Source organism: Tamandua tetradactyla, chromosome 17, assembly GCF_023851605.1.
Source record: "Tamandua tetradactyla isolate mTamTet1 chromosome 17, mTamTet1.pri, whole genome shotgun sequence".
Lineage (NCBI taxonomy): Eukaryota > Metazoa > Chordata > Mammalia > Pilosa > Myrmecophagidae > Tamandua > Tamandua tetradactyla.
The window spans coordinates 64010129-64031805 of NC_135343.1; the positions used below are offsets into that span (position 1 = coordinate 64010129).

General features: G+C 37.6%; 2 pseudogenes across 2 annotated transcripts in view; both read right to left on the reverse strand.

Moving 5' to 3' along the window:
• The window catches only part of LOC143661187 (immunoglobulin kappa variable 4-1 pseudogene), a 75750-nt pseudogene that overhangs the window by 17354 nt on the left and 36719 nt on the right, over nucleotides 1-21677 (reverse strand). The gene's annotated exons all lie outside the window — the stretch shown is intronic.
• LOC143661707 (immunoglobulin kappa variable 4-1 pseudogene) lies at nucleotides 1647-5937 on the reverse strand (annotated as a pseudogene). The gene is made up of 3 exons (XR_013164780.1): nucleotides 5860-5937; nucleotides 5246-5676; nucleotides 1647-1718 (listed from the first exon to the last, which is right to left on the reverse strand). The product of XR_013164780.1 is annotated as an immunoglobulin kappa variable 4-1 pseudogene (transcript).

Here is a 21677-nt window from a genome sequence, read left to right on the forward strand (position 1 = left end):
TGTCTGACAAATCACTCCAGTGCCGGAAGTCAGCATGTGTTGAGACGGGAGACTATGTTGACTGTTCCTGTCTGAGCTGTGTCTCCCAGGTGTTCTATAAATATTGAGTGAAAAATACTAGCAACAAAATAATGTGTGGATGATGATTCTATTTATATAAAGTTCCACAGCAAGCAAAACTATACAGCTTAGTGCTGCCTATCTGGAATTCAAAAATGTGAATCAAGGAAGTGATTCTATGAGATTCAGAGAAATCAAGAAGGGAGAGTTATGGCTGGTAAGGGAGGAGTGGATTTGAGTAGGATGTGGGGCAGAAATGTTCCAGTCATGGTGAGATCTTGGTGACTGCTAGGTTGTTATTAATACAAAATGCATATGTGTGTGTGTGTTTTATGCAATTGTCACTGCCATGTTTTGTAATAAAAAATTGAATATTATGTATATATTTATCATACATATAATTTCATGGATTTATAGTAACATATGAAAAATAATACTCTCAAAGTACCCAGCACTGTATTGGTACTGTGTTTGACAGAATATTGGGTCAATTAATATTTGTCAAATAAATGAATAAGTGAAAAGACACTGATTTGAGGAAAGCTTTAATTCTATCAATATTCATGTTAGGTGATAGAATAGTTATGTCTTGTTATAATTTATTTATATTTACAGTTCAAACTTCTCTTCTGAAGTTTAACATTCTTGGGTGTCTCTATGGCACTTCTACCTCAGTATCTCTGGAACCTACCTCATGATCTTACACCTTCACACAAGCCAACCCCACCCAATTCCGCCCAAGGGAAGGTACAGCACACATCCTATTGTCTAAGCCAGAATCAGTCGAGTCATCCTCAACAATGCTGTTTACCTCAGCACTCACATCCAGCTCCTGTCAATTTAGCACCACATATTCTCCAGTGCATCCACTTCTTCTTGTCTCAATGGCTATGGCTTTAGACCAAGCCACCAGCATCTCATTCATGGATTATTGAAATAGCTCCCTAACTCGTCTTCTTACAACTATTCATTACTCCTTTTTTTTTTCTTAAAGTTAACTCCAGTAAAACTAAAGTGATTTGTCAAAAAAGGCATATTTGGTTGTACCATCTGTCTGCTTAAAAACCTACCAAACCTTTCCACTGCATTAAGGAAAGTACACACAGATAACACAAACATGAAAGGTACTCCCTATTGGCCTCATGGATACATATCCTACAAAATTTTTGCATTTTCTGTCATTCTTTAATCAATATTTGTTACCCCTTAAAACTTAAACTCTGAGAGAAAGGTGCATGTTTTTAATTGGTTATTACCATTATCATAAAGCAAATACTCAGAAATGTATTTGGCATATAGTAGATTCTCAATTAAAATTTATTTAATAAGTGTAAAAGGAAAAGAGAAATCAATGAAGAAAACCAAATTCATTCAGAAATATAACACTAAAATAGAGTAAGGAATTATTTAATGCAGTATGTAAAATATTCTAGGCTTAACAGAAGGATAAACAGACTTTAGTATAAAATAAATACACTAGGGAAAGAAACCTGATGGACATCTAGTGCTACCAAATGTGAAAACACAGTTTTGTTGTTGACAAAGTTTGTTTTCCATCTCTTGACCAAGCTTCCAGCCTTTCTCTTTCATGCCCCTTTCCCACTGACTCTCTCCTCCTCACCACTTTGAAACCAGGTGTGGGAGAAGAAGAACTTGAACTGCAGGAAATAGAAGGAAACAAATGACACATTCAGACCCTAAGTACTCTAAATACCAATGTCCTGGGAATTGTCCCTCATGCTTCCCCACCTTAGATACTCCTCACTAGACAGCTCCTTATCTCCCTCTTCCTGTTTCTCTGTCCTTACAAGCTCCAGGCAGCCCCATTACCACAAAGGAAAATATTCTTAACCAAGTGGTCCTAAAGGCAACCTCAGTAAATCCCTCTCTCACTCTAGTGACCAACCAGTGAGAATCTAGAGCCTTTCCTCCAACATACTCACAATCCTTACAGAGCCTACATCCCATCCCCTCCTATAAATGGCCCTGAATAAAGTCACTGTAGCCTGTTCCATGTTGTCTGGCCCAGTTTTATTCTTTGCTATTGGTCAAGGATTTGGATGCAAACAACAGTAATGAGTTGGGGCCACTCTAAGCTAAAACTGAAAGGGTATATTGAATATCCAAAGTTTATAGATTTGAGGAGAAGTTTAGGGAACATGGTGGAGAAAATGTACTGGGGTGAGGGCAGCATAGGTAAAGTCCAACAAATCACAGAAATGGGTTAATATGATCCCACTGTCAGCACAGATGGACAGTGAGCAGTCCTGATGGCCCATTCACAGTGATCACCAGTCATGGGACATTGGATAGTGGAAGCCTCCACTTCTGCCCTCATGGGAGAGAATTCTCTCAGCAGCCATTTAAACTTTATAATTTAGAATTGACAAGTTCCACATGTATTCTTTTGATAAATGTTTATCATAAACATACTTCTGTTTCCAGCACCTGTATCAGCATAAAGTATCAATATAACTCTCTTGATCTTGTTAGAGAATCCAAGGCACAAGGTGTAGGCTCCTCTCATAGTCCAAACATAAATAAGAAATGATAGCTTGTAGTATTTATCTCATCCCTTGGGTTTCAACTTCATCCTATGTTTTTCTTACAGGAATATACCTAGCCAGGACCTTGCATCAACTTTGATGATCTGAACCTCATGAAAGGAGACTTTATGACATTTGGAGAGCATCAGTTAGAAGAGAAATTGTGAGATGGTTTCACCAGCACAGAGCCTCTGGGTTCTACTATACTATGTTCTAGAAAAAACTGTATTTACCAGATTAGAAATACAGTTTTTCCACCATGTCATCTTTCTGTTCATTTAGATCCTTGGTATTAAAATGGGATATGAAACAAATATTAAAGTAGCACAGTCAATCCACCTATCACAGTTACAAATTACTGCAGCATCATTTTATCTTCTGTCCCTGAGTGGCACAGCATCTCTGCATTAGTACCTTCTCATTTCCTCAACGACACTGATGTTGAACAAATCATATCTTCTCAGTGCACTTCTTGTGGGCCTTTGTGATTGATCATTTGCAATAATATCCCAAATATTTCCTGTCTCCCATGATTCCTGCCTGTTTTTTTGTTTGCTGTATGATGGGAGTCACATTTCATTATTTTTCTATGTGAGTATTCTATTAGTGCATGGTCTAGTTTGCGAGCTGCCAGAATGCAGTATACCAGAAATGGAATGGCGTTTAACAAGGGGAATTTAATGAGTTCCTAGTTTACAGTTCTAAGGCTGAGAAAATGTCCAATTTAAAAAGTCTATAGAAATGTCCAATCAAAAGCATCCAGGGAAAAATACCTTGGTTCAAGAAGGCTGATGAAGTTCAGGGTTTCTCTCTCAAGTAAGAAGGCATGTAGTGAACAGAGTCAGGATTTCTCTCTCAGCTGGAAGGGCACAAGGTGAATACGACATCATCTGCTAGCTTTCTCTCCTGGCTTCTGGTTTCATGAAGCTCCCTGGGAGGCATTTTCCTTCTTCATCTCCAAAGGTTACTGACTCATGTACTCTGCTTTTCATGGCTATGTCATCCTGCTTTCTCTGAATCTCCCTCTCCCAAATGTTTCCTCTTTTATAGGACTTCAGAAACTAATCAAGACCCACCCAAATGGGTGGAGACATGTAATCCCCTAATCCAGTTTAACAACCATTCTTGACTAAATCACATCATCCAGGGAGATGATCTCACTACCATTTCAAACATACAGTATTGAATAGAGATTATTCTACCTTTATGAAATGGGATTTATACTAAAACATGGCTTTTCTTAGGGGGCATGCTTCCTTTCAAACCAGCACAGTGCACCATCATTTGTTGAATTTTTTTCTGTTTGATTTTCCTTTATTTGTTTGTTTGCTTGCTTGTGGGGAAGTTCATGAGCCTGGGATCGATTCCAGGTCTCCTGCATGGAAGGCAAGAATTTTAACACTGAATTTCCCTTGCACCCCCATAATCCATGCTTTTGAAGTGTAATTCTGCAGTGTCTCCCATAAACAAATAGGGGTAATTTGCCCTCTCCCTTAATAAAATCTGGACCTTTGAATTTCATTGATCAAGAGAATAGAGTCTAGACTTCAATTAACCTTTTAAGCTTTTGCATTTTCTCTTGTAAACCTGCCAAGAGCCATCAGAATCAAGTAGAATTGTTCTGGCAGATGATGAGAGAGATGTGGCCCAGTCAACTCAAAGCCAAGCTGATGGCCAACAACGAATATGTGAAAGACAAGACACACTAGTGACTTTCTAGATTTGGAAGGTACAACAGGGCTGGGAGCTAACTGGACATGCAAGGACAAGCCCAGCCAAGATGAGTCAAGCCTACCAATATCAATGTAAATAACCAATCAAGAAGACAGTTTTGAAAATGCTTTTCATTTAGGCATTGAGATTTGGGGTGGTTTTCAACATGCCAGTAGCTGATACATCATCCTCTTTAAATAGTTACCCACTCTCACTGCAGCAAAACATTTCCCTTCGTCTTTTCTTTCATAGCAAAATGACATAGGAAACATTTTACTTAAGTGTGATTTTATTTTCTTTCTCAACAACTAGAATGAAAGGTGTGATCTTTGTATTTGGCAAATAGTAAGCAGTTAGTAAATATGTTTAAAAGCTGCATTCTTTAATATCAACTTTTGGGATGGTTATGTAGGTGTGTTCAGTTTACACTGCTCTGGCTTTCTCAGATAGTTCCAGTAATTGAATATCCTAAACCCATGTGTTTCAGAAAGGTGTGCAGAAACAACACTAGGTCACACAAAGTTTTTCTGTTTATATAGGTGAAACAAACATGCTAATTAAATATTTTCCTAAATGTTCCACTTACAGCACACATAAAAGTCATGATTTTAGTCAATCACAGATCATGGAAAAGAATGACAGAGTTAAAAAAAAATACAAAATTGTCTTTGAAGGAATAAATATAACTGAAAGAGAAGTAGTGAAGAAAATTGGCAGATAGCAAGGAGGTAGAGTATAATTTCTGCAGAACAAAGGATAAGGAAGCCATGAAGGAAACACAGAGTCCATTGAAGGAAAAAACAAGACAGAAAGAGACAGGCTACAGTGTCTCAGTGGCAGAGTTCTCACCTGCCATGCCCGAGACCCGGGTTCGGTTCCTTGTCTCTGCCCATGTTAAGAAAAAGAAGTAGGATAGGAAGACTAACTACTAGGCAGAAAGTTTCAATATGAAGAGGCGGGAGGAGGGGAGCAGCTGCTGCTGCAGGACTCAGTGCCCCACAGCTGGGAGAGGAGGTTTGTGTTCGAGGCTGAAGCACTGTGGGAGGATAGCTGTAATCTTGCTGACAGTAATAACTGGCCACATCTTCAGCCTGGGCTCCACTGATGCTGAGAGAGAAATCTGTCCCAGACCCACTGCCACTGAATCGCTCAGGGACCCCAGATGCCCGGGTGGACGCAAGGTAGATGAGCAGTTTGGGAGCCTGTCCTGGTTTCTGCTGGTACCAGTGTAAGTAGTTCTTCTGATTGGAGCTGGATAAAAGACTCTGGCTGGCCTTGCAGCTCATGGTGATGGTCTCCCCTGGAGTCACAGCCACAGAGACTGGAGACTGGGTCATCACGATGTCCCCACTGGCACCTGCAGGCAGAAAAGAACAAGATCATACAATAAATCACAAGTATATAAAATATATATTCAATTGCAGGTTTCCTCATTTATCATATGTAATCAGATCTGTTTGTGATAGAAAAGTCTGTACACTCTGCGTTTGAAAACCATCTCTCCAGCTTTATAAAGACATTGCTCTTCTGAATCTCTCACCTGAGATGCAGAGCCCCAGGAGGATGAGGAGTTGGGACTGTGACAGCATCTTGCTCACTGTCTGGTGCACTCAGGCCCTGTCTCCAGGGAATCCCCATTAATAGAGTCTGAGCAGCAGCTGAGTCCCCAGGAGTCTATGCAAATCAGCACAGGATATAAAGGGAAATGTGCTGTGCAGACAGATAACAGAAGGAAGGGGACAAAATTACATTACCACAGGAAATGTGAGTGTAGTCCCTCAAACATCCCAGAAATCAACTTAACACTATAATTTTCAACAAACTTTAGCAAAATTATGAAATTTAAACAATTTTATTATCAACTGTATGATTCAACCTACCTCCAATAATCTTGTGTACTTAGTTTTGTAATAGAATATATATGTCAGTGAGCATAAAGTTTCTGAACTTAATTGAACTTTTAAAACATGGCTGCAGGAACTATGCAGAATACATTCATATAACTGGATAGATTGAGGATATAGTGCACAAATTATGTGTCTATCTAAGTCTATTCTCAATTTTAAATATGTATTAAAATTGATGTCTCAAAGTCACCTCAGTATGTCCACAATCAGACCTCTGATACTGCTCTCAACCCAGTGTCTCTGAAAATGAGTCACCAGACACGTAAAAGTTACCCTTGGTACTACCCTTTGGCCATGAATTTTCAAATTACAAATGAAGAGATTCCCAGCCTAAAGGGTAACCTCCCCACCTAGTGGTAATAGGGAAAATAGCCCCACCTCCCAAGGTCTCATAGCAGGTTCTTTATTTACTCCTTTCAAAATAAACATTATCTACAGAATTATACAAATAACCTTTCTAGGCCTAGGACATTAGATTATGAAAAAATGAAACAGCACCCCTGACCTCTTAACCATTCATTTATCTGGGAGAGACAGACCATAAACAAAGGACATTTCTGCAGCCTCTCATCTTATTTCTCTGAGATTTCCCCCCTGCAGCAAAGCTGTTAATACAGGGCAAGTGGGCAAGGTGCATCCAGGTCCATTTCATGGGACATCTCTCATCATGAACAGAGTCAGAGAAAGAGATAACATTTGAGACAGTTTAACAGTTTTATTCATAATAGCTCCTGTCCCATAATTTCTACTTTTCCTGCAAAGCAACCACCCTTATGCCCCTAGGATGTTTCCCTTAAAGTGGAACATACTAAGGCATGTATTGTGCCAGTTCTAATTAATAATACATTTATTTTTCCATAGAAAAATAATTCTGTTATGAGCCCATTGCCTTAGGTGAAGGTGTCATTTCCAGGCACAGAAATTTGGTGGCACAGACCCAAACCACCAGGAAGTCATTCCTACTCAGTCAAAGGTCCACCATGTTCTTGGTCCACCACATATATGGGTTTTGAAGATGTCAGTACTTTCTTCATGTTTGCCTTCATCCCCCATGGACTATTTTTGCTGCTTTTTCAAGAAGTTAATTTACATATATTCTTCATTTATATTTCAACTTTTTAATTGACAGTTTTCCTGTTTTACAATAGAAGCTCCTTCCTGTGCCTACATACATTAAAAAACTTGAGATTGTCATGGACAACATGATGATGAAACAGATTGCATCATGTGAATGACTGGGTCAGGGATCCACATAAAATGTATGGAAATGTCCTCTCTGAAAAGTAGGTAATTTACCTCATGCATGAATAGAGAGTTGGCTTGCAAAGCTCGGGGAAAAACACTTCCAAATATGCACAGGTTTTGGCGTTGGATGTTTAAGAAAGGAATGTGAAAAGCAGAGAAGGGCCTGATTCTAGGCAAACATTAAAGTGTGGATGAGAGCTGAGGGTTTAGATCAAGTGCAGTGAGAATCCATGGGACATGAGTCAGAATTAATTATTTTTCAACAGATACTTTCTAGGTCATTTTATGCGCAATAGCACTGTGAAGAAGCAGGAAATTGGAGTCATTACTCTTTCTGTGCCACCTGGGAAGAGAGCACTTTGATCTTATCCTCTAAAATCATATCGTGATTTTTTAAACTCAAATGTTCCCAAACTCCTCACTGTCAAAAGTAAAATTGGGGCTAAACAATATTTGATAAATTATAAAAAGAACATTGTGGTAAGTAAAATTCTAAGGGGTCCCTCAAGTTTCCTGGCTGCTGGCCTGTATAAAACCTATCCCAGTTCTTCAAACACTAGTTTAGATTCTGCTGTGAACTGATTTTGCATATTTAATGAATCTGATTATTTGGGTTACATACGAAATGAAATCTGTTGACATTAAGAAGGGGAGATTATTCAAATGGGCCTAATCATTTCACAGCAACTCTTTAAATATCACTACATTGTTCAGAGAATAAGAACTCAGTAAGATTCCTAGATAATTAGTATTTGACATGGCAGAAAATATTTGATGTTGGCTGTGGAGTTTGAGGGTCCATGTGGCAAGGAATGAATGCAGCCTCTGGGAGATGAGGATAACCAGCCAGCAAGGAAATAAGATCTCAATCCTGCCACCCAGGGAACTGATTGTGTCCAACCACATCAGCTTGGAAGAGAACTCCAAGCTCTGGAAAGAACAGAGCCTCACTGTCTCCTTGATTTTATCCTCCTAAGACACTGAGCAGAGAACCCTTCACACTGTTCTCAGTCAGAATCCTGACCTAGAGCACTGAGAGCTAATGAGCTGCTAACTTGTTATTAACTGATAAAAACTAATATGTGTTTATCAATGAATCTCATGTTAAAAGGAGACCCCTGAACCCAGAGAGAAGAAACTATCATTTCATTTACTTCACTGCTGAGTGATATCAACTCCTCTCTCCTTCAGTACAATGAATGTGTTTTATGCCTCTGTTACCCACAAATGATTTCCTATCATTATCACATCCACAGGATCAGGGATGAATACTGTGTTGGGAAAACACAAGGAAGAACAGAATTAGCTTTAAAGATGGTCTGAATATGGCCATGTTGTCAGAGAGTTGATAGAACGCCAAGCAGGAATCTGTCATAGACTGGAATGATCTTGGGGCATTTTTAGAAAACCTGAACTTCTCTGCTGCCTGTACATTGGCTCACACTATCTCATGCCCTTACCAGGGAACACTCATCACAGCTGTTCTTGTTCCAGATATAACATCAGCCTAAGTGAGTTATATGGGTTGATTCACACACAGACAGCTTTAATATGCATCAACATTCTCAAAGAATTGTGGTCAATGTAATGTTCATTCCTGTTGCAGCTGCAGTGCCTGATGAAAGTGCCCAATTACTTTTTTGGCTGAATAAGTGATGTGATGATTTAGCAAATTGTTATTAAAGAAGCAAAAACTACTTGTTCATATTAAAATAATGAGATTGTTTGAAAGCACATAGAATATTCATGCATATATTAAAATACTATGCTATTCATTTCAAATGGGAGCATTACATTAGCAGTGACCATGATGTTTTTTGGTAAAAATCACCCAACATTCTTTTGACAAATTCATGGAAAGCAAATACAACATATTGTGCTGGTTTGGATCCTTTAACTGGGAAAATACATTAGAAAAAATTGGTTAGCCCCAAATAAAGACTGGATTCCAGTTATTATTATTTTACCAGTAGAAATAGCTCAGTTTTGCAAATGAACAATGATTATGTAAGATGTTGGCATCAAGAGGAATTGAGTGAGGGTGTGCAGGAATTATCGGTATTATCTTTGCAACATATCTACAAATCTAGAATTATTGCAAAATAAATTTAAAAAATTAAAAGAAAAAAAAACGTGGACTGTTGCTTGGGAAATGCTGAGTGAGATTATACTGTTACCAAGTGAGTTCTGCTGAAAATGATGTAACATGTTAACAATTCCCAAAAGCCAGATGTCATCCGGAGTGACATTACAGATCCTGCTCTGAAATTCAACATCTCACTTGCAAGTGAGAACTGGACACTACTTGAAAAACGTGCTTCTCTGACCCCTGTTCCTCCTCACCTCGTTGGACCATGTGGTACAACCACAATCCCTTAAAACAGAACTATTCAAACCAGGGTCTGTATCACCATGGGTGCATGCAAAGGTTTTTCCAATGTTTCATTGTCATGACAAGCTTTAATGCAATTACTTTCTCTATCCTTGTGTTGTGCTCAAAGTCTTCCCTAAACAGATTAGTCTAAGATCAGTCAAGTTGTTCTGTTGATTCTTTTTTCCACATCTAAGTTCACATCAACCCTCTTCTGATCTAATTTTTAAAAAAGCCAATTATCAACTGATCATAGACATTTCATTGGGATCCAAACCTCTCTAGCACCAAATGAAGGGAATTCTCACATTCTCACTGGTTTCAACACTAAGAGTTAATGACTCTGAAGACTTCAGAGTCCTGTGGTTCCCAATGTTTTGAATTCCAAAAAATGGGAGGAGAATCTAATTGAATTGTGGGTCCAAATATTCCACAATTCAATTATGAATTTCAAAATCAAATCATTTGATTAATTTTCCTTATTTATTGTCTTCTTGCCTGTGTTTAGTGTTTATCTGGTGAAAATTCTGTTTTGAATAATTGCATGTAGCTAAGGTCAGCAAAATTGAGATTTTGTAACTTCCTGGAATAATTGAAATTTACATTTCCAAATGATTTTGAATAATATTTGAAAAATTTACAGAATTTCTTTCCAAAAGTTCACTAACAATTAGGACATATGGGTTACTACACATAATTGTATCACGGCTCAAGTTTCTGGAAATTAACCGATAATTGACACCAAAGTGACAAGGTGTGGACTGGATTACTTTGTTTTATTCTCTACCCATACTGTTTAAGTCCCTATTCAGTTACTCTGTGTGTGCATATATTTGTGCTTGTGTGTATGTTAATATGTGTGGTTAAACAAATATAACATGTATATAAAACATTGTAAACTTTGACCACTGCAGTTTCTCTTTGAGTTAGTTAGAAGAGTATAGGGTGCTTAGACGCAAGTATGAACATGTGTCAATCAAAGTCAATTAAAAGAAAATTTCTTCAACTTTGGTTTTCTAATTTGATGAGAAAATTATTCTTACCACCACATCTTACAAATTGACAAAGTCACCTTAGCAAAAGACTTTATATTATCTTCTATTAATTCCATGCCTTGACTCCTGAGACTCTCAACCAACAAATATTTTGCACTTTACTCACCTGTAATTTCCAAAGTTCTCTACTGTTCAGACCAAAGTCAACCTGGCATCTTTTTGCAGCAGGAGGACACAGCACAGACTAATGCACAATGGGCTGCTGTCCCAACAGACTGGAGGGACAGATGCATTAAGTACTTAACCCATAACTTCCCCAGACTACATGGAGTTAATGTTCCCAGGCTGTAAGGGTGCAGGTCCAGGAAAGCAAGAAGGGATTTTATAGGTCTCTCTCAGATTTAACTAATGGTTAGAATTGGAGCTCTGTTCTCCACACTGGAATCTCATGAGCAAAGACCAAAACAGAAGCTAGGAGTAAAAGACCAAATAAAAGATAATTGCAATCATCATAAGTTCCTTAAATGCAGCAGTTATTAACACATTTGAAATGGTAATCTTAAACTTCTCTACTATGTATGCACCCACTGTAGTACTATGGAATCAGTAAGCTTATTTTCTATTTATTTGTCCACAGATAGAGATGAATTTTGCTAGAAAATGAATCCTACACAGAGTGTCATCCATACTTGATATCAATGATTTAGATGATGATTTGAGAATTTTGAGGTGGTGCTATTTAGATGAGATTTTGGAATAGCACCAAAGCTTCAATAGTTTGAGATGTCTGATCATGTTGGGATGTGGAGAATGTATTTTGCATGTAGGTAAATGAATAAAATTGGAGTTGATGTGTACACACTGGAGACTGAAAAATAAATAGCCTGAAACTACCTGGTCCTAAATCTTGTCACCCATAGGTCTTACAAATCTCATAAGGGAAGGTAGTGGAAGGGCAGAGCAGACAGAGATTTGAATATGCTGGACATGAAGGTTGGAGAAATGTAAGGAAAAAATAAGACAACAAAGAGTTCTGGTAGCCACAATCAGTAGATGCAGGAGGAATATATTCTCCTCAGGAGCATCCTAAAATAGTGTGGCCTTAGAGACACCTTGATTTCAGACTAGTGATACTGATTTGAAATTTTCAGCCTCCAAACTTGTGAGAGAGTTTATTTTTGTCATTGTATGTCATCAGGTTTCTTGTAATTTGTTAAAGCAACCACAGAAATATAATTTAATTATTAAAACTTAATGAATAATGGAGAATCAAAGGCATTTTTTTAATGAGACATGAAAATGCTATTAAGGTTGTACCCAAGTATTTCTATCATCAGGTGTTGCTCAAAGCATTTTATGTACCATGACACATTTTGCCTCAAAATATCCTATGAAACAGTTGCAATTTTTATATCCATCTGAAACAACTTTCCACTAGAACTTGGGTAATTTGCTCAAGGATGCATGATAAGGAAGTATCAGACATGTAAAAAAATGTTGATGCCTGATGAAACAAAGCCATGAGGGAATTTGCACACATTTCTAATTAGGGTTAGATGATTGGGGAATGGCCTTTAATAAGAAGAGAATGACTGAGAGTAATTACAAGGACAAGCAGGAAACTCTGAGCAGAAATGCCTGGCTGGAACTGAGGCTGCATTAGGGAAGGAGAGACGCAAGCAGATAAGGTCTCCAGTGGGAATTTTGACTTTAGAAGACCAGAGTTCTATGTTGATATTGATCTGGAGGGTGACGACTGGGATGGGAGGTGATTGCAGAGGACATGAGGGACACTGAGGGGAGTTGACATAGGAATGTTTATGTCAAGAAGGCACAGGGAACTGGTAGTTGATACATCAGGGTAGAAATCTCTCTGATCTTACATAGCAGTGGGCAAAGCTGCAGCTTTGATTGTTCAGCCATGAGCATCTATCTCTATGGAAAATTCAGTTTCTGGTGATCCAGTAATCTCCTGATAATATAATAGAGGCTACATGGAGAGAGGTGATAGGTAGATGTCCAAACTCTCTAAAGGTGCCAATACTGTCATCCCTGAAACACATGCACATGTTACTTTACATGGCAAAAAGAACTCTGAAGATGTGATTAAGATACAGATCTTAATTGAGGAAATTATCCTAGATGATCTACATGAACTAAATCTATTTGCACAACTCAAAAAATCTTGCAATCCCACAGGACTGTTATGAAAGGAAGATGTAACTATGGAAGAGGCATCATAGAAATTCAAATTTTCTCTATTTGAGTTGGGAGTAAGGGGGTCTCAGTGTGGAAGCCCCTAAAGACAAAGAAACATATTCTTCACAAGAGCCTCCAGTATGGAATGCAGCCATACCAGCATTTTGATTTTTCATTACTAAGATCCTTTTATGAGCCTCTTACTTCCAGGAGTGTAAATGATGAATTTCTAATGTTTGAGCCAATACTCTTGTGGTATTTTGTTTTGGCTGCCATAGAAAACAAATACAGAGATATTTACTGCATTTTCCTACAATAACTTCCCACAATAGGAGATCCATAAGATCTTTTGTCCTTAATTGTCAGGATGCACCTCCTCTTTGGGAAACTGAGAAGTCAAGAAAATCCAGGCCTGTGTGGCGAGAAAGCAGGGTGAGAACTAGAGAGATTTGTTCTGAAGGCTGAAGTGCTCTGAGAGAACAACCGTCATGTAACTGAGGGTGAAGTCATTGACCACACCCTCAGCCTTGAACCTGCTGATGCTGAGACTGAAATGTGTAGCTTACCTAATGGCAATGACTCGGTGGGGAACCACATTCAGCCAGGTGGATACCCAGGAATTGAACATTTAGGGGCCCGTCTTTGTTTTTCTGCTACCAGGCAAAGTAGATCTTCTGAATGAAGCTCTATGAAATGCTCTGGCTATATAGAATTTTTGTCCAGGAGACACAGAATGTGAGACCATAGTTGACAAATGAAATCAGTTTGGACACATGTCTTATATGAATGCATTACATTAAAAAAATTTAAATACTTTTTATAACATCATTTTAAAATCATTAGAATTCACTATTTCACTCTTATCTAAAGTTAGTTTCTTAATCCACAAGGCAATCATTTGAATGAATGAAAGTGTTTAAGTTCTCACTTGGGAATACAAGCAGCAACACTTGAGGATGTGACATCATCATTCAGCTGCTGCCCTATTAGTCCCTGCTGAGGTCACAATGCAGCAAACTTACCATTTGTAAAGCCCTGGCAGTGCCTAGGATGCAGAGGGTGTATACAATACAAAGAAGGATTACAGAAGCAAGTTGAATGAGCTGAGCTGTGGATGCATAAAAGGTAAAGAAAGAATGAAAGACATCATCATTGCAGATAATATGACTCTGTTTACATGAAAGAAGTCAGTATCTAAAATTTCCAATAAATGTTCTGAAGTTGAAATACAAAATGGATTTGCAAAATCAATAGTTTTTTATTAAATGCATTAAAACCAATAAGATTGTCTATGAAGAGTTGCTATTTTTAGTACATCTATTTCTTACTATCTATATCACCTTCCAACAGTTAAGACCTGAAAAAGATAGTGTGAAATTTTGTATGTCCTACAGATGAACAATGTAATAGTATTGTAAGTGATTTGTTCAGGAATGTGTTGCAAAATCTTGAACTTGCATTTCTGAGTCTGGCAAAGGCCAGAGGGGCAGAAGTGGGTTCTAAAGTCTACCAGGTTGGAAAGTTCTCAGGTAGACCAGTCCTCCTTTAACCTGATTTCCCTTGGACCTCCATCCTCAAGGGGTTTGCAAATGAGATCTGGAACAAACCTTTCTCCATGTCAGATGCTAGGAATTAGAGGGGGTGAATGAAGGGCAACCCCTCCCCTGGATGTACAACCCAGGTAAGTGGGTGTGGAATTTTTGAACCTTGAATGTGGTTTGAACTCTATTTGGTAGCATCCATAAGCACTTAGCAGAAAAAATTTAAAACTTCTCTTGAGAAGAGCACTCCAATCCAAACTCTCAAGGATTCCCATAAGTAATTTTTGAACTGCCAGTATTAGCAAAATGTCAGAAATTTTTAAATATCTTCAAAAATATTTTCCTGTCAGCATGGCAGAGGACTGCTCTCAAGAGCATGGGGTCTGGGAGCCTTGCCCAGGAGTTCAGCCACTTGGAGGGTGACACCTGTTGGCCCTATTCCCTCTGAGCTTCACCCTGGAGAGACAGACAGCACAATTGGAGACAGGACAGAGGGACCAGAAATGTCTTTCTTGATGACCTAGAAGATTAAGCAAATCCTGTATAGCAGGAAACAAACTCTGTAACCAGAAATATTACCAAACTAGAAATCCAAATGCTTCTCAATAGATTTTTTTATTAATTAAAAAAATTAATTAACAAAACATTTAGAAATCATTCCATTCTACATATACAATCAGTAATTCTTAATATCATCACATAGTTGCATATTCATAATTTCTTAGTACAATTGCATCGATTTAGAAAAAGAAATAAAAAGACAACTGAAAAAGAAATAAAATGATAATAGAGAGAAAAAAATACTATACGTATCATACCCCTTACCCCTCGCCTTCACCTACCACTATTTCAAACTTAATTTATTTTAACATCTTGTTCCCCCTGTTATTTATTTTTATTCCATATGTTCTACTCTTCTGTTGATATAGTAGTTAAAAGGAGCATCAGACATACGGTTTTCACATTCACAGAGTCTCATTGTGAAAGATATATGATTGTTCAATCATCATCAGGAAACATGGCTACTGGAACACAGCACTACATTTTCAGGCAATTCCCTCCAGCCTCTCCACTACATCTTGAACAACAAGGTGATATCTACTTAATGCGTAAGAATAACCTCCAGGATAACCTCTCGACTCTGTTTGGAATCTCTCAGCCATTGACACTTTGTCTCATTTTACTCTTCCCCCTTTTGGTCGAGAAGGTTCTCTCAGTCTCTTGATGTTAATTCTCAGCTCATTCTAGGGTTTTTCTCAGTCCTTTGATGCTAAGTCTCAGCTCATTCCAGGATCTTTGTCCCACATTGCCAGGAAGGTCCACACTCCTGGGAGTCATGTCCCATGCAGAGAGGGAAAGGGTGGTGAGAATGCTCATCATATTGGCTGGAGAGAGATGCCACATCTGAGCAACAAAAGAGGCTCTCCTGGGGGTAACTCTTAGGTCTAAATTTTAAGTAGACTTGACCTATCTTTTGTGGGTTTAAGTTTCATGTGAACAAACCCCAAGACTGGGGGCTTAGCCTATAGCTTTGGTTGTCCACACTGCTTGTGAGAATATCAAGAATTCAACTTGGGGAAGTTGAATTTCTCCCCACTCTCACCATTCCCTGAAGGGGGCTTGCAAATACTTTTCCAGTCACTGATCAAATCACTCTGGGATTCATCGGGGCATCACTCTGGATGAACCAACAAAATCTCATGTGCTACCTGAGATTCCAAGAACTTATCACATTCAATCAAGCTATCTACATGAGTTATATTAGGAAATGCTCTAGTCAAAATCTAAATTTTGTAATAAATAAACATTTATTTGCTTTATTATCACACATAATGTGACATTTTAAAGTATTCGATATCATCTATTTTCAGCACCCTGCAATAATGACAATCCTTTGTTCTTCCTCATGCAAAAACATTTTTAAAATTTGTACATTGTACATTTCACTGTTATTATACAATCTAGGCATTCGTAGATTATACCATCTGGATCTTTAACATTTATCTTTCTTTCTGATCACATTTATGACCCCAGACCTACTCTCTCTATTATTCTCACATGCAGCTTCATTCAATGTTTTAACATAATTACATTACACTAGGTAGGATTGTGCTGTCCATTTCTGAGTTTTTGTATCCAGTCCTGTTGCACAGTCGGTATCCCTTCAGCTCCAATTACCCACTATCTTACCCTATTTCTATCTCCTGATGGTCTCTGTTACTAATGACATATTCCAAGTTTATTCACTAATGTCAGTTCATATCAGTGAGACCATACAGTATTTGTCCATTAGTTTTTGGCTAGTCTCACTCAGCATAATGTTCTCTAGGTCCATCCATGTTATTACATGGTTCATAAGTTTATTCTGTCTTAGAGCTGCATAATATTCCATCGTATGTATATACCACAGTCTGTTTAGTCACTTGTCTGTTGATGGACACTTTGGCTGTTTCCATCTCTTTGCAATTGTAAATAATGCTGCTATAAACATTGGTGTGCAAATGTCATTTGTGTTTTTGCCCTTAAGTTCTCTGAGTAGATACCTAACAATTGTATTGCTGGGTCATATGGCAATTCTATATTCAGCTTTTTGAGGAACTGCCAAACTGCCTTCCACAGTGGTTGCACCATTTGACATTCCCACCAACAGTGGATAAGTGTGCCTCTTTCTCCGCATCCTCTCCAGCACTTGTCATTTTCTGTTTTGTTGATAATGGCCATTCTGGTGGATGTGAGATGATATCTCATTGTGGTTTTGATTTGCATTTCTCTAATGGCCAGGGACATTGAGCATCTCTTCATGTGCCTTTTGGCCATTTATATTTCCTCTTCTGAGAAGTGTCTGTTCAAGTCTTTTTCCCATTTTGTAATTGGATTGGCTGTCTTTTTGTTGTTGAGTTGAACAATCTCTTTATAAATTCTAGATACTAGATCTTCATGTGATATGTCATTTCCAAATATTGTCTCCCATTGTGTAGGCTTTTTATTTTCTTGATGAAGTTCTTTGATGCACAAAAGTGTGTAATTTTGAGGAGCTCCCATTTATTATTTCTACAGTGCTCTTGCTTTAGGTATAAGGTCCATAAAACTGCCTCCAACTATAAGATTCATAAGATATCTCCCTACATTTTCATCTAACTGTTTCATGGTCTTAGACCTATGTTTAGATCTTTTATTACTTTTTGAGTTAACTCTTGTATAGGTTGTGAGATGCGGGTCCTCTTTCATTCTTTTGCATATGGATATCCAGTTCTCTAGGCACCATTTATTGAAGAGACTGTTCTGTCCCAGGTGAGTTGGCTTGACTGCCTTATCAAAGATCAAATGTCCATAGATGAGAGGGTCTATATCTGAGCACTCTATTTGATTCCGTTGGTCAATATATCTATCTTTATGCTAGTACCATGCTGTTTTGACCACTGTGGCTTCATAATATGCCTTAAAGTCCAGCATCGCTAGACCTCCAGCTTTGTTTTTTTTCCTCAAGATGTTTTTAGCAATTCGGGGCAACCTGCCCTTCCAGATAAATTTGCTTATTGGTTTTTCTATTTCTGAAAAATAAGTTGTTGGGATTTTGATTGGTATTGCATTGAATCTGTAGATGAGTTTAGGTAGGATTGACATCTTAATTATATTTAGTCTTCCAATCCATGAACACGGTATGCCCTTCCATCTATTTAGGTCTTCTGTGATTTCTTTTAGCAGTTTTTTGTAGTTTTCTTTATATAGGTTTTTTGTCTCTTTGGTTAAATTTATTCCTAGGTATTTTATTCTTTTAGTTGCGATTGTAAATGGGATTCGTTTCTTGATTTCCACCTCAGCTTGTTCATTACTAGTGCATAGAAAAGCTACAGATTTTTGAATGTTGATCTTGTAGCCTGCTACTTTGCTGTACTCATTTATTACCTCTAGTAATTTTGTTGTGGATTTTTCTGGGTTTTCTACGTATAGTATCATATCGTCTGCAAACAGTGATAGTTTTACTTCTTCCTTTCCAATTTTGATGCCTTGTATTTCTTTTTCTTGTCTAATTGCTCTGGCTAGAACTTCCAACACAATGTTGAATAATAGAGGTGATAGTGGACATCCTTGTCTTGTTCCTGATCTTAGGAGGAAAGTTTTCAATTTTTCCCCATTGAGGATGATATTAGCTGTGGGTTTTTCATATATTCCCTATATCATTTTAAGGAAGTTCCCTTGTATTCCTATCTTTTGAAGTGTTTTCAACAGGAAAGGATGTTGAATCTTGTCAAATGCCTTCTCTGCATCAATCGAGATGATCATGTGATTTTTCTGCTTTGATTTGTTGATATGGTGTATTACATTAATTGATTTTCTTATGTTGAACCATCCTTGCATACCTGGGATGAATCCTACTTGGTCATGATGTATAATTCTTTTAATGTGTTGTTGGATACGATTTGCTAGAATTTTATTGAGGATTTTTGCATCTGTATTCATTAGAGAGATTGGTCGGTAATTTTCTTTTTTTGTAATATCTTTGCCTGGTTTTGGTATGAGGGTGATGTTGGCTTCATAAAATGAATTAGGTAGTTTTCCCTCCACTTCGATTATGTTGAAGAGTTTGATGAGAGTACGTACTAATTCTTTCTGGAATGTTTGATAGAATTCACATGTGAAGCCGTCTGGTCCTGGACTTTTCTTTTTAGGGAGCTTTTGAATGACTAATTCAATCCCTTTACTTGTGATTGGTTTGTTGAGGTCATCTATTTCTTCTTGAGTCAAAGTTGGTTGTTCATGTCTTTCCAGGAACCTGTCCATTTCATCTAAATTGTTGTATTTATTAGCGTAAAGTTGTTCATAGTATCCTGTTATTACCTCCTTTATTTCTGTGAGGTCAGTAGTTATGTCTCCTCTCTCATTTCTGATCTTATTTATTTGCATCCTCTCTCTTCTTCTTTTTGTCAATCTTGCTAAGGGCCCATCAATCTTATTGATTTTCTCATAGAACCAACTTCTGGTCTTATTGATTTTCTCTATTGTTTTCATGTTTTCAATTTCATTTATTTCTGCTCTAATCTTTGTTATTTCTTTCCTTTTGCTTGCTTTGGAATTAGTTTGCTGTTCTTTCTCCAGTTCTTCCAAGTGGACAGTTAATTGCTGAATTTTGCCTTTTCTTCTTTTCTGATAAAGGCATTTAGGGCAATAAATTTCCCTCTTAGCACTGCCTTTGTTGCATCCCATAAATTTTGATATGTTGTGTTTTCATTTTCATTCACCTCGAGGTATTTAGTAATTTCTCTTGCAATTTCTTCTTTGACCCACTCGTTTTTTAAGAGTGTGTTGTTGAGCCTCCATGTATTTGTGAATTTTCTCTCACTCCACCTCTTATTGATTTCCAACTTCATTCCTTTATGATCCGAGAAAGTGTTGTGTATGATTTCAATCTTTTTAAATTTGTTAAGACTTGGTTTGTGACCCAGCATATGGTCTATCTTTGAGAATGATCCATGAGCACTTGAAAAAAAGGTGTATCCTGTTGTTGTGGGATGTAATGTCCTATAAATGTCTAAGTCAAGCTCATTTATAGTAATATTCAGATTCTCTATTTCTTTATTGATCCTCTGTCTAGATGTTCTGTCCATTGATGAGAGTGGTGAATTGAAGTCTCCAACTATTATGGTATGTGTGTCTATTTCCCTTTTCAGTGTTTACAGTGTATTCTTCACGTATTTTGGGGCATTCTGGTTTGGTGCGTAAATATTTATGATTGTTATGTCTTCTTGTTTAATTATTCCTTTTATTAGTATATAGTGTCCTTCTTTGTCTCTTTCAACTGTTTTACATTTGAAGTCTAATTTGTTGGATATTAGTATAGCCACTCCTGCTCTTTTCTGTTTGCTATTTGCATGAAATATCTTTTCCCAACCTTTCACTTTCAACCTATGTTTATCTTTGGGTCTAAGATGTGTTTCCTGTAGACAGCATATAGAAAGATCCTGTTTTTTAATCCATTCTACCAGTCTATGTCTTTTGATTGGGGAATTCAGTCCATTAACATTTAGAGTTATTACTGTTTGGATAATATTTTCCTCTACCATTTTGCCTTTTGTATTATATATATATCATATCTGACTTTCCTTCTTTCTACACTCTTCTCCATGCCTCTCTGTTCTGTCTTTTTATATCTGACTCTAGTCCTCCCTTTAGTATTTCTTGCAGAGCTGGTCTCTTGGTAACAAATTCTCTCAGTGACTTTTTGTCTGAGAATGTTTTAATTTCTCCCTCATTTTTGAAGGACAATTTTGCTGGATATAGGAGTCTTGGCTGGCAGTTTTTCTCTTTTAGTAATTTAAATATATCATCCCACTGTCTTCTAGCCTCCATGGTTTCTGCTGAGAAATCTACACATAGTCTTATTGGGTTTCCCTTGTATGTGATGGATTGCTTCTCTCTCACTGCTATCAAGATCCTCTCTTTCTGTTTGACCTCTGACATTCTATCTAGTAAGTGTCTTGGGGAATGCCTATTTGGGTCTAATCTCTATGGGGTGCGCTGCACTTCTTGGATCTGTAATTTTAAGTCTTTCATAGGAGTTGGGAAATTTTCAGTGATAATTTCTTCCATTAGTTTTTCTCCTCCTTTTCCCTTCTCTTCTCCTTCTGGGACACCCACAACACGTATATTTGTGCGGTTCACATTATCCTTGAGTTCCCTGATACCCTGTTCAAATTTTTCCATTCTTTTCCAGATAGTTTCTGTTTCTTTTTGGAATTCAGATGTTTCATCCTCCAAATCACTAATTCTATCTTCTGTCTCTTTAAATCTGTCATTGTAGGTATCCATTGTTTTTTCCAACTTTTCTACTTTATCCTTCACTTCCATAAGCTCTATGATTTGTTTTTTCAGTTTTTCTATTTCTTCTTTTTGATCAGCCCATGTCATCTTCATGTCCTCCCTCAATTTATCGATTTTGTTTTTGAAGAGGTTTTCCATTTCTGTTCGTATATTCAGCATTAGTTGTTTCAGCTCCAGTATCTCATTTGAACTATTGGTTTGTTCCTTTGACTGGGTCATATTTTCAATTTTCTGAGCGTGATCCATTATCTTCTGCTGGCGTCTGGGCATTTAGTCAGATT